Here is a 13,654-nt window from a genome sequence, read left to right on the forward strand (position 1 = left end):
GGTCCATCCTGAGGAAGAGGAAAGCCATACACTTAAGACTGGAGTGCAGCTAACCGGCAAGTCCAAGTCACAATGGCAATTTTAGTGCGAGGATGCCTGGCAAGTTTTTGATTCTCCACTTTCAGTGGGTTGGACCATAGTTTATTATCCAAAGTAGTGGGCTTGATAGTGAAAGGAGGCACCATTAATAAACACATGGGGAGAACAGAAATAAACCACAGACCACGGATGTCTGGTGAAGAAGCCAGTGCACACTACTCATCATGGATCATGACAAGGAGGGGTACAGGAGGCTGTGGAGAACACAGCAGGACAGTCAAATCTAGTGTCAGAGATCGGAGGAAGCCTGCAAAGACATATTACTATAGCAGAGACCTGAAGGACATGTAAAAGCAGGTCAGGTAAAAGTAAAGGGAATGGGGGTGAGGTGGAATGTTCCAGAATGTAGCTGAGTTTGGAAAGACTCAGTTAACATAGTGCATGTAAGGACTTCAGAGTCTCGTGGGGCCAAGGCAGGGACAAGGCCTGTAGGCCACGTTAAGGTGTCTGGACCTCATTTTCAGTAGAGACGTGATCAGATTTGTGGCTTTAGTTTATCAGCCTGGTTGCAGTGTGGAGAAGGGGCTTGAGGTGATTAAGAACCGAAGTTGGGGTACCAGGAGGTTCTCTGGTGGCCAGCTGAGAGAACACAGCACTCAGTTTGGTCTAAAGAGCCAGGCTTCTTTCTCCCTGTTTCAACACAGCCTGGGGTGCTTCCTCTGCCACTGCAGCCACTGGCCTCATAGTTTTCCATTAAAGAAGTGAATAGGCTCCTCTCTAGCCACTACTAGGGGAGTAATAAGCCACAACATTGTCCTCATAACCAAAGTATCAGAGTGAGTTCGAGAAGACCAACCCACCTACCGCCATCATTTCCTAAATCACGCTGAGACCAGTCTGCTGTCATATGAGGGCCATTTGTAAATGCTCACTCCAAACTCCCTGGCAGCAATGCTGTGGGCAGAACTGGCCACCAACGGCTCTGACAAGAAGTCTCTTATGCTGTCTTCTTCCCGAAATGGGTTAGGAATTATCCTCTGAGCCTCAGGCTCCCTCCGGTAGGTGAGGTGGGCTCTTCTCAGACAGTGAGCCTTTATAAGACCCTGAGCTACAGCCAGCAGAGGCATGCTGGGTTTCCCTGGCGCAGTGAAGCTCTCTCTATAGAAGCCAGGCCCTGGGCAGCTCCACAGCTCGGTCTGAAGGAGCCTATCTTTGCCCTGAGGCCAGCTGCTCCACCCACCCCTCCCCTCCAATGTCCTGCTGCACCACTAACTTCCCCCTTCACAACCCTTCCATCCTCAAGCCCGCTCAAGCCCCCCACTGCTCCTCAAAGACTCTGGACCTTGCCAATCTCTACAGCTCAGATGCTGAACTGTGTGTGATTTTTCCAGAAAAGTGGCTCTCAAAGCGTAGTCTCTGGACCAGCAGCATCACCATCAGCTGGGGAAGTGTGTTGGAAATGTGAATTCTTAGCCTCACCCAAACTTGCTAAATCAGAAACTCTGGGGTGGGGCCCAGCAATCTAGTTTAAGAAACTCTTCAGGTGATCTCGATGCATCCTAAAGTCTGAGGACCACTGCTCTCAGAGCAAGATCTAGAGCTTTCGTTAGAGTTCCAGAGTTCTTCACCAAAGAGGGCAACCCCTTCCTGCCCAGCTACTGCTCCTGCACATGACCAGAGGCCCCAATAGACAGGCATAGGCTCCATCTGGGGTCTTAGATTTCTCAGTGACCATCAAAGTAATTCGTTCTCAGCAGAGTAATAAATGAGCCTTATTCTCATGAGAAAGGGGATTACTGGGGAAAAGAAAGAAAAAGCCCATATTTCCAAATCGGGGAAAGTGGCAGGAAAGGGAAGGGCACTGAGTAATTACATTCCTGAATCGTAATTCCTCCATTTTCTCTCCCACTGTCCAAACTGACCACATGGCTCATCACTGGCCCAAGGTTACTGGCAGTCACCATCTGATTACTGAAGCAAAAGGCTTTACCACATCCTCTGCTTCCTCACTGTGGGCCTTGCCATGTGACCAGAATGTCCCTCTTTCTACCATTCCTGAAGAGAAACCAGTGCCACCCACAGCTTCATGCTATCTGCTTACACACTCCGTCCCTCCCCCCCTCCCCTCCCCAGCCCCATGCCACCTTACCTGCTGCTATAATGCTAACTTTGGGCACTCCCCTCCACCCTACAGCAAACTCGGAGCTCAGTCCCTCCACCTATAGTTAAGGCTCCATGCAACTAGGCTCTATCTTTTCACCATAACCTGCCTCTACTCTCTGGCCTGGACCCTGGGTTCCACCCGGAATCCTGCCTCTGCCCCACTTTACCCCAGCACCTCCTGTCTCTGCAACCCACAGGCTAGGAAGTCTGATTAACTTGTTAAAAATGCCTGTCAGAAAGTCCGCATGTGTTTCCAGCACTTTCTCCACAAGGTATGAGGGCCTGGATGTGTTTTGTTTGTTTGTTTGTTTGTTTGTTTGTTTGTTTAAAAAAAGAAGGCTGACCTGCAGGCCAAAGCTCCTTCCCTGACCCCAAACCCTCCCCAGCACAGGCCCTACCACCCCAGTAAACACCCTTGCCTTCCTCTGGCTCCCAACAACCCCGTCTTGATAGTATCCTCTCCTAGAAGGCCAGGCTGGTTCTAATGTTTTAGGCTAACTTCCCAGGTCTTTCATAACAGTCCTGGGTTGCTAGGACCTAGAGAAGTACTTGCTGCATGAATATGTAAATATTCATTTGAACTTGCATATGGTATGCAGATATACCCCCACCTTTTCTAGAGATTACAGAATGGCTGGGATAGACTTCACTGCCTGCTTACAGCCAAGGAGTCAAGGGCAGGAGTAGACGACTATCTTCCCAAAGCCCCCTCTGTAAAGAAGCAAAGGAGGGCATGAGGATCTGACCCTTTTCCCTCCAGATGGTCCCTTCTCTGCCAGAGCTCTAGAGAGGCTGTCAAGAGCACAGATGGATTCCAGAGCAAAGGCAACCAGGTTTCTGGCTCCTATCACACTCCGATACAGACCAGGGCCAACAAAAGACCCAAAGGGTACAGCTCCCCTTCCCCAGGTTAAAATATCCTCAAGGCTGTGGGTATGGCAGCAGTCTGGGCATTGTGGTACAGAAGTGACTTCCTATTTCCACTTGCCCTTCCACTCCCCTACCTCCTATAACTGCTTGCCTATTAAAAAGGGATCAACATTCTGACCAGACTTAAAGGCTTACTCCTCTCTCGCCAACCCCAACCCCAATGCCAAGGGGCAATCAGACTGCCTCCTGGAAAGGGTTTCTGATTTTAGCTTGCAATTCAGACATGCTGTAGTTTGGGTAACTTTCCACCCCAAACAGAGAGAAAAAAGAGAGTAATTCTTAGGGCTGTATTGTTCACAATAACAAAAGCTTTGGAGGCAACCCCAAAAGCCCATCAGTAGGAGTGGATAAATAAATTAACCAATTCTCACAATGGAAGAATAGTAAACAAAAGTGAGTCAGCTACTGCTACATTAACACTGAGTGTACATTACAAGATGTTAATAACAACTGCCTTGTGAATACCACTCATTCTTCAAGATCTCTCCCCTCCAGGAAGATTTGGAAGGACTGTCTGAAACTGAAGACACTACACTGTAAACTCCCTGAGGACAAGAGCCCATTCCAGTTTTCCTTGTAAAGCCGATGGAGCACAGGGAATTTGAGTGGAGGAAATGTTGAAAGGCTGGTTGAAATGAAACCTCTTAGCCAGCCTTCCAGATTCCACTGAGTACCTACCCCCATGCTGTCAGTCCTTTCTTTTTTAAGTACACACATGTAAAGTGCCCAAATCTTAAGTGGATAGCTCAATGAAAGAAGTCATCCTTTTAAACTAAAAATCTGATCACAGCACTTTCTTTGCTTTAAACCCTCTGATGGCTCTCCAGTACAAATGGAATAAAACCTAAACTGTCCTCTGGCCCTTGCCAACCCCACTGACATTTTTGAGGCCTCTCATTCACTAGGATCCAGCCACCCCAGCCTTCTTTCTGTCCCTTTAACGTAGCATATGCATTCTGAGCTCAGGGCCTTTGCACTTGCTGTTTCCTCTGCTTAGAGTGCTTTCCCCCTAGATTTTCATAGGCCTCAGTTCAAATGTCACCTCTACAAAGTGGATGGCCAGGTGACTCAAAAGGAAAAAAAGTCCACTTTCAGTCATTCAGACTCCCAACACACATTTTCAGTTTCTTCCTAGCGTATGTCACTATCTATAAAATAGTCTTCTTTCTCTGGTTTTGATTACATATTTATTTTCTGTCTCTTACTACAACAGTGTAAGCTCTACAGTGGTGCAGATTCCAGGTCTATGACCCTCCCACAGGGTGGAGGAATGAGTGGCTGGCACTAAGTCAGCCCCCCAAAAATACCTGCTGAATGAAAGTGTTAATTTCCCAGCTGCCAACAGTTTAGAATCGTATTGTTCTTTGGTCTCTATCCACAGTTGAACTATTAACAACCTTAGGGACTGGACCCCTTCTCCTGTAGCTTAAGTAGAGATGAAGACCCCTAGAGAGCCAGAGAAGTTTGTCTGGAGCTGGAATAAAAAACATAAGGCAGAGAAACATCAACTGTAGTGGGGGATCCAAGAGGAAGGTGGTGGTGGAGAAACAGGCACAGGCAGGCAGCCGCCCTTCCCTCCAACTCCGTAGACAAACGTGCAACGATGGGCAACCATCTGATAATCCTGCCGAAAATAACATGATAACTTTTCCCCCATGGCAGGGGAAGAAAAGGACCTAAGGAAACTCCACAAGTACAGGCTGTTTCTAGAATTTCTCAGCTGCTGATGGAAACTGTGAGTCTCAGCCTAGTTGCACATAACCTCTAAATGTGCCAACTGCACACATCCTGAAATGCAGGGGGAGGGGCTCATGAGTGGCTGCCAAGAGGGAGTGGTGTGAGAATAGTCAAGGTCACAAGCATAATCTGGCCAGCAGAACTGTGCACACACCACAGTTTGGCCGTGGTCAAGGCCTCAGCCATGGGAGGCATCCCCACAGTGTCTGCAAGATGTGGGGGTGGCTGAAGAGAGAGGTGCAGGGCCTGGGACACAATCTCTGTTCCTAGGGCTGGTCAGGTTACTCCAGAAGCCACCTTGGCTAGTGGCCCAAGTCTGGAGGAGTGGGTGACTTTGTACTTTTTGCACCTTTCTGGGAAAGGTGATGACAACAGTCGTGGCTTGCTGCCCCTGGAAACTAACCAGGGGCCTAGGATCCTGAGAACTTGCCTGGCCTCTCATATGGAACATCTCCAACACTGGAGAAAAATGGTCAGCACTGAAACATATACTTGCCAATCAATGTCACCTGGGCCTGGGATGGCAGAGCACAGACACATGCCATTGTGAGCAGCGGGAAAGAAAGAGGCAGCAAAGGATTTCAGGGCCTAACGCCTCTGGCTCATCCCCTGGAAGAAAAGCAGAGCCAGCTTCCCCAGGCCAACATGGTTCCACCTCGCCCTAGGCCTCATGTTCTCCGTGCTCTAAGAAAACTGGAGTCCACAGGGCTGGCTGGGAGCCGTCTAGTTTCCAGGAAAGGATGAGAGTGCCCTGCCCCCCATGATTTACAGGGCTTTCTTGACTAGCAGGACACAAACATACCCCACCCCCTTTCCTCACAAACCAACCTTTCAGGCTTCCGATAAAAAAGAGAAAAAAACAGCTGTTGGGTCTATCCTCCCCTTCCTCCCTTTGGGAGGACAGCTCAGTAATCCTGGGGCAGGGGAGGTGGTGGTAGAGAAAGGCCTTCAGGTAAGCTGACTGCCTCCTCCCTCAACCTCCATCTGGCAGCAGGGCACATGGGAGAGGCCCTAAGGGGTAAAGGGGGTCTTCGCAGAAGGAAAGTAATCAGTGAGATCCAGGAGCAAGTTGTGCCCCAGAGTGGCAGTCAGCAAATATTTATTAAGAACTTACTACGTGATATGCTAAACCACCCTTCTGAAGGTTTAACTAATTTAATACTTCTAATATCTGTGTACAAGAATGCCTATTTCCTAAGATACTCACCAATATTGACTATTAAAATAGTATTCTAGGGGCACCTGGGTGGCTCAGTCGGCTAAGCGTCCGAATTAGGCTCAGGTCATGATCTTGTGGTTTGTGGGTTTGAGCCCCACGTTGGGCTCTGTGCTGACAGCTTGGAGCCTGGGACCTGCTTCAGATTCTGTGTCTCCCTCTCTCTCTGCACCCCCCTGCTCATGCTCTGTCTCTCTCTCAAAAATAAATAAAACATTTAAAAAATTAAAAAAAAATAGAGTCAAAGTAAATATATCACACATATCCTTTAAGGTTTCTGCTTTAGGTAGTATGCTTGGAAAAATCCTTCCCCACTCTGAAGTTATAGAAATATATACCTGTATTTTCCTGATTTATAATTATTATATTTTTTTATGTTTATTTTTATTTTTGACAGAGTGCAAGCAGGGAAGAGGCAGACAGAGGGGGACAGAGGATCTGAAGCAGGCTCCGCCCTGACAGCAGTGCAGTGATGTGGGGCTCAAACTCAGGAACCACGAGATCATGACCTGAGGTGAAGCCAGACGCTCAACCAGGTACCCCATGTATTTTCTTGCAGTTAAAAAATTTCAATCTGTCCTCTAGAATTTGATTTGTCACAGTGTAAGAAAGAAAATTTAACTTAAAATACCCAATTATCCAATATAACAGTCTATTCTGTTTATAAACCTCAACCATAGAGTCTATAAAAGATAAAAGAACAGAGATAAAGTCAAATACAGGTGGCTGTTGTAGCTAATAAAACATGGGTGCCATCTCTTTCCCTTCCTCCTTCCTGCTCAAGGGGACAGGCTGGCAAGCGAAAACAAGAACAAAGTCCTACCTGCAAAAGGATGGCGAGCAGAAATATACACAGAGGAGAGCCTGGGACTCCCAGGCAGCACCAAGCAGGAACATGGACCTCCCACAGATAATTGCCAGATGCTTTATATGTTATCTGCTAAACCAGCATGGATTGGACTCTGTCATTTGCATCTAAACACCCCTGTAACTTACCCACAATTCTTTCTTCCTTAATTTTACAGTAAGAATTGCTAGGATTTATTGTTGTCTACTAGGCACCATGGCTAAGCAATTTGTTCTCATGCTCATTTAATCTTCTCAACAAACTTAGTTACAATAGAGCCTACAGGACTTCCCTAATTATAAAAGGACCAAGGGCAGCTTTTCAGAGTAGGAAAAGACACTGCATGAAACTCCCTATTTTGGAAACATAGAATATTTGCTCAAAATCAGACTGCAACTAGTAAGAAACAATGTCATTATTTGCTAAATTCCTACACGTATTGAGGTCTGGTTTTGGATATTTCTATTTTGTTCCATTTACCTATCCTGTCCCAATGTCACCAAAAAAATTTTTTTTCTGGTAAAGCAAGTCTAACTCCACTACTTTCTTCATTTTTTATTTTTTAAAAGACTTTGTTTTATTTTGAGAGGGGGTAGGGGAGAGGGAGAGAATAAGAGGGAGAAAGGGAGGGGTGCCTGGGTGGCTCACTCGGTTAAAGGTCCGACTTTGGCTCAGGTCATGATCTTGTGCTTTGTGAGTTCGAGCCCCGCATTGGGCTCTGTGCTGACAGCTCAGAGCCTGGAGCCTGCTTCAGATTCTGTGTCTCCTCCTCTCTCTGCCTCTCCCATGCTCATGCTCTGTTTCTCTGTTTCTCAATAATAAATAAATGTTTTTAAAAAAAATTTTTTTTAAAAAAAAAGAGGGAGAAAGTGAGAGAAGGAGCCTAGCATAGAGCTTTGATGCAGGGGTCCATCTCACTACTGTGAGATCATGACTTGAGCTGATATCAAGAGTTGGACACTCAACTGACTGAGCCACCCGGCGCCCCTAAAGATTTTATTTTTAAGTAATCTCTACACCCAATGTGGGCCCTGAACTTATAACCCCAAGATCAAGAGTTGCAGTCAGCCAGGTGCCCCATTATTTTCTTTCAATTGTTTTTGGCTATTCTCATACATTCATTCTTTCAGAAAAAAACTTTTAAGTCATCTTGTCTAGTCCCAATACTTCCCTTTGGGAATTCGTCCTATGGAAATCATTTTGAAAGGGGGTACTAGGCTTTAAGGACTGTCTACCTTCGGTTCAGGTCATGATCTCGTGGCTCGGCTTGTAAATTTGAGACCCGCATCAGCATCAGGCTGTCTGCTGACCCTGCAGAGCCCACTTCAGATCTTCTGTCCACCCCACCCCTTACCCCTCCCCTGCTTGCGTTCTCTCTCTCTCTCAAAAATTACTTAATCATTTTTTTAAAATAAAATAAATAAGTACACAATAGAAGGGGACTACTAGAGTAAGGTACCACAATCCATATAACAAAATGTTTATAGTTTGAGCACAGAGGTTAGGAGCTTCAGTTCTGGGTGAGACAGACTTCAGTGTCAATCTTGAATCTGCTTTTACTAGCTTCAGGGCTTGGGTCAAGTCAGAAATTCGAGACTTATTTTCCTTATACAGAAAAACAAAGCCTACTGACAGTCCCTCCTGAGAAGCAGGTAAGAGAAGTAAATGAGGGGCACCTGGGTGGCTCACTAGGCTAAGTGAGTCTTGATTTCAGCTCAGGTCATAGTCTCATGGTTCTTGAGTTTGAGCCCTGCATCGGGTTCTGCCCTGACAGTGGAACCTGCTTGGGATTCTCTGATTCCCTCTCTCTCTGCCCCTCCCCACTCATGCTCTCTCTCAAAATAAACATTAAAAAAAAAGAGAGAAAAGAAAGAAAGAAAGTAAATGAGACACTGAATATAAATACATTGCCCAATCCACAGTAACTGTTCAATAAATGCTAGCTATTTGGGGAAAGATTAACATGGAAAGATGTTCATGATATGTTAAGTGGAAAAAAATAAACAGAGCCTATAAAACTATAGGCACAGACATTCCTTAAAATGTATACATTCACAGAAAAAAACTAAAAATGCATAATTGTTATCTCTTGATGGTGGCTTTAATGGTAACTTCTGTTACCTTTTTATTCATCTGCATTTTCTACAATGAACATGTATTACTTTAACAAGAAAGTTAACTTTAAGAGTCCAGTTAGGAAATGGGAAAGGCTTAATGATGACCAGGTGGGAAGGCTTTTCCCTCCCCTTTTTAAAGATCTTCACTTAAGAGTGTGGAGATAGATTGCAGTCCTCCTCTGCCCTGGGCTGGACTACATCTGTGCCTGGTTCCCTAACCTGGCCGCCCCAGTGAGCAGGGCTTCAACCTCAGTTCTCTGGGATCAGAACTTCTTGGGCAAGATCCAGGTACCTGTACATCTAGTTCTGAGAGATCATTTCAGGACTGCCAGACTAGACGCAGACTAGTTTTAACATTCTGTGATTTATCTCAACTCTTTGAAGTCAGATCCCCCTCCTCTGCCAAATGGGTCCCACAATCTCTGCCCTGTCTATCCTACAGGGAAACTAGCACTCAGTGAGAGCTCCTTGCAAAGGCAAGTTGTTGGGATTGCAAAGCATCTGGATTCCAAGCATGAAAAGCCTCTTAGAGCAGCTTTATAACTTATACTTGGTGGGGTGCCTGGGTGGCTCAGCTGGTTGAGCGTCTGACTTTGGCTCGGGTCATGATCTTGAGGTCCATGAGTTCAAGCCCCACGTGGGGTTCCGTGCTGACAGCTCAGAGCCTAGAACCTGCTTCAGATTCTGTGTCCCCCTCTCTGCCCCTCCCCTCCTCACACTTTGTCTCCCTCTCAAAAAAAAAAAAATTTTTTTTAAATTTATATAATTTATACTTGGTTTCCAGATCTGTGTCAACAGCATGGGAGCAGGCAGGCTGAGGCCAGGCCCTTGCCTCAGTATCAAGGCCTGCTTTCTGTCTTGATTTTAAAAAGAAACCTCCCTTTTCTTTTGCAGCTCTGTGAATGACAGTCTACAAAGGACATTTCCCCCCATTGTGAGTGTAGTGGGTTGAATACTATCCCCCAAAATCCTTATCTACCCAAAACTTCAGAATGTGACTCTATTTGGAAATAGGGTCTTTGCAGATATAATTAGTTAAGGATCTTGAGATTAAATCATCCTGTATTTAGGGTGGGCCCTAAATCCAATGACTGGTATCTTTACAAGATAAAAGAGGGAGATTTGGACAGAGGGACACAGTGGAAGGAGATCTGAAGATGAAGGCAGAGACTGGAGTGAGCCAAGGAACAGCTGGAGCCAACAAAAGCTGGAAGAGGCAAGGAAAGATGGCCCCCTCAAGCCTCTGGGGGGAATGTGGTACTGCTGACACCTTGATTTCAAACTTCTGGCCTCCAGAACTGGGAGAGGGTACATTTCTGTTGTTTCAAGCCACCCAGTTTGTGATAATTTGCTAGAGCAGCCATTGGAGACTAATATTTTGATGCTAGAATTAAGGCCTGATCACTTTTATCTGGGGTTCTCTTGGGCCGGCAGACAGAATTCTAAGATGACCCCCAGGAACCCTCACCCTTGGTGTGCGGGCACAACCTACAAACAGGAGATACCACTCCCGTTATTATGTTACATAATCTGGCAAAAGGGATTTTGCTGGTGTCAGCTAACCAAATTCATTGATCTTAAGACAGAGAAATTGTCGGGGCGCCTGGGTGGCTCAGTTGGTTAAGCATCCAATTTTGACTCCAGTCAGGAGTTGCGATTCATGAGTTTGAGCCCCTCATCGGGCTCTCTCCTCTCAACACAGAACCCACTTTGGATCCTCTGTTTCCCTCTCTCTGCCCCTCCCCCACTCATGCTCAAAATAAAATAAAATAAACAAACATTAAGAGAAACTAAAGAAAAAAAAAACACAGAAATTACCTTATATGACCAGAACTAACTAGGTGAGCGCTTGAAGGAGATAGGCTCATCCTGGCAAAAGGGATTTGAGGCATAAGGAGTCACCTTGGGAGAAAGTAATCTTGCCAGTGCAGAAGTCTAGCAGACACCAGCTTCACCAAGTGATCCAGGAAAACATCACCAGTAATAAGACATACTGGCATCATGAATGTTTTGATAGGATGCTCTGAAAAGGATGCAACATCATTTTTGTGATGTTCTTGCCCCAAATGCACAACCCCATTCTAAGAAGAAAAGACACAGGAACTGTTACACACTAGAGGAGATTAAGGAGAAGTAACAACTAAATGCAACGTGGGATCCTGGAACAAAAAAAGGGCATTAGCGAAAATACTGGTAATATTCAAATAAGGCCTGCAGGTTAGTTAATAATATTTGCCAATGTTAAAAACTTTTTTTTTTTTTTTTTTTTTTGCCAATGTTGATTTCCTGTTCTTGATAAAAGCACTATAGGATGAGGGATAGAAGGAACTGTTACATTTTTTGCCACTTTAAATCTAAAATTAATTCAAAATAAAAAGTTTAAGAGGAAATGGTCACCTAGGTTATTATAGAGCCATAATGCAGACCCAATGCTTAAGGAGAAATTTTGATGCTAAGGTTAGGATCCCTGCAATTGTATCCTGAAAAAACAATTATATGGAAATGTGCAATACGTTAACAGAGGTTGCCTCAGGGTGGCAGGATTACAATTCTTTTTCTCCAATACTTCTTTATACTAAGCATGCATTACTTTATTTTTTTTAATGTTTTATTTATTATAAGAGAGCACAAGCAGGGGAGGGGCAGAGAGGGGGGGAGAACAGAGGATCCAAAGCAGGCTCTGCGTTGATAGCTGGGAGCCCAATGTGGGGCTTGAATTCACTAACTGTGGGATCCTGACCTGAGCCAAAGTTGGACGCTCAACGGAATGAGCCACCCAGGTGCCCCAAGCATGCATTACTTTTGATAATCAGAAAAAAATAAAATTTTCTTTTTTTTTCAATGTTTGTTTTTGAGAGAGAGGGTGCCAGCAGGGGAGGGGCAGAGAAGAGGGGCAGGGCAGAGGATACAAAGCAGGCACTGACAGCAGTGAGCCGAATTCGGGGCTCAAACTCAAACCAAGAACCGCAAGATCGTGACCTGAGTCGAAGTCAGACGCTCAACCCACTGGGTCACCCAGCCGCCCCCAAAATAAAATTTTAAAAAATACCAAACAGTTGCTTGGGGATGCTAAGGTAGAGAGGGCTGTGTTAAGATGGGATAAAAAGGTGTTCCCTGCCTCTGGAGGGCTAGAAGGAGGCAGGAGGTAGCAGTGGACTGGTGCAAAGGATATAGATTTGGGGCCACAGAGTTGTTCTAGGTAAGTGCAGTCTGAACCCCAAGAGAGAGGGCGGGCTGCTGAAACAGAGCAGTAAGTCTTTGACATGGTAACAGCTAAGTGTTCTGGGAGAGTATCAGTACCTTAGAGCCCAGAGCCCTCTAAAACCCCTGTATCCAACCTAAATTTCCAGCCATGCCTGTCACCTGCTCTTCCCTCTATCAGCCCCTGCCCTAAAATGATCACCCCCTGCCTCAGGATAATATATCTTTCTGCCATTATTCACACAGCCCTTCTCTCTAGGACTCCTCCTCCTGTTCTCCTTTCTCCATAACTTTCAAAACGTGGCTTAATTCCACCTCCAGGAAGCCTTCCCAGACCACTCCTGCCCTAATCACTTCACCTTCTCCCGGCCTGCTTAAGTAGCTCACCTGTTCCACTCAACGTTACTTAACAAACCCACAAGATAGCACATAAACTTCCACGTGTTCTTGGAGCATCTCCACATGGGTTTACAAGTATCTTCAGAACAGAGAGAGTGTTTTGCCTGTCTTCCCCGAGTGGAAGCTCTCAGCTGAGCTCCACTGGCTTGTCCCCCTCCCCACCCATCCTTCAGCAAACTGCCCCTCTGCTGCCACCAGTCACAGTCACATTTACCAAGTCAGCTGTGCCTATGCCCAAGCCTCTTCATGCTGGTTCCATTTGTTTTTGTGGTTATAACTGAACTGAACAGCAACTGAAATGTAAGTGCAGAAAGGAAAAGGTTTGATTTCTATGAAAATTAAGTGATCTAGAAAAGCAATTCTGAAATTCTGGTCTTTGAGGACAACCTGGGGTCCCTGAGACCGTTTCAGGAGGGCTGTCAGGTAAAAACTATTTTTATTATAATAATATTAAAATGTTAAAAGCCTTTTCATGCTCATGTTTCAGAGGCTAAATGAAGTGTGGTGAATATAGTGGTCTTGAGTTTTGTAGAGATTTCCAAGGTAAAAGTTTAGGGTATAAACATGTGTGTTTTCAGAGATTAACTCAGTTTATTCTCAGGACTTCAACTGAATATTTACCAGCAAACTTACATTAGACTTATTATAATCTCTCTATCTCATCATGTAATAAATCACTATTTTGAAATCCTGAATATCAGCAAAAAATGTAGAAGCAATGCCATTCTGTTCTCTCCTTTTTTATTTTTTATTTTTTTTCTCTCCTTTTTTAATTTTGGAGAACATTCTCATTGAAATATGCTTTTAATGTTAACATGTAATGACCTTATATTATTTTAAATGAAAAATTTTTTAATTTGCTTTAATTTTTAAAACAGTAAATATCAATAGATTTGGCACATACACAAAAGACAATAATATTAAAGAATCCTAGATCAAAAAGTCTGAGAACTGCTCATCTAGAAAGACAGGTTACAAATGAGGGGAAAAAAGACTAAGTTAGGT

The sequence above is a fragment of the Lynx canadensis genome, chromosome B1 (assembly GCF_007474595.2).
Source record: "Lynx canadensis isolate LIC74 chromosome B1, mLynCan4.pri.v2, whole genome shotgun sequence".
Lineage (NCBI taxonomy): Eukaryota > Metazoa > Chordata > Mammalia > Carnivora > Felidae > Lynx > Lynx canadensis.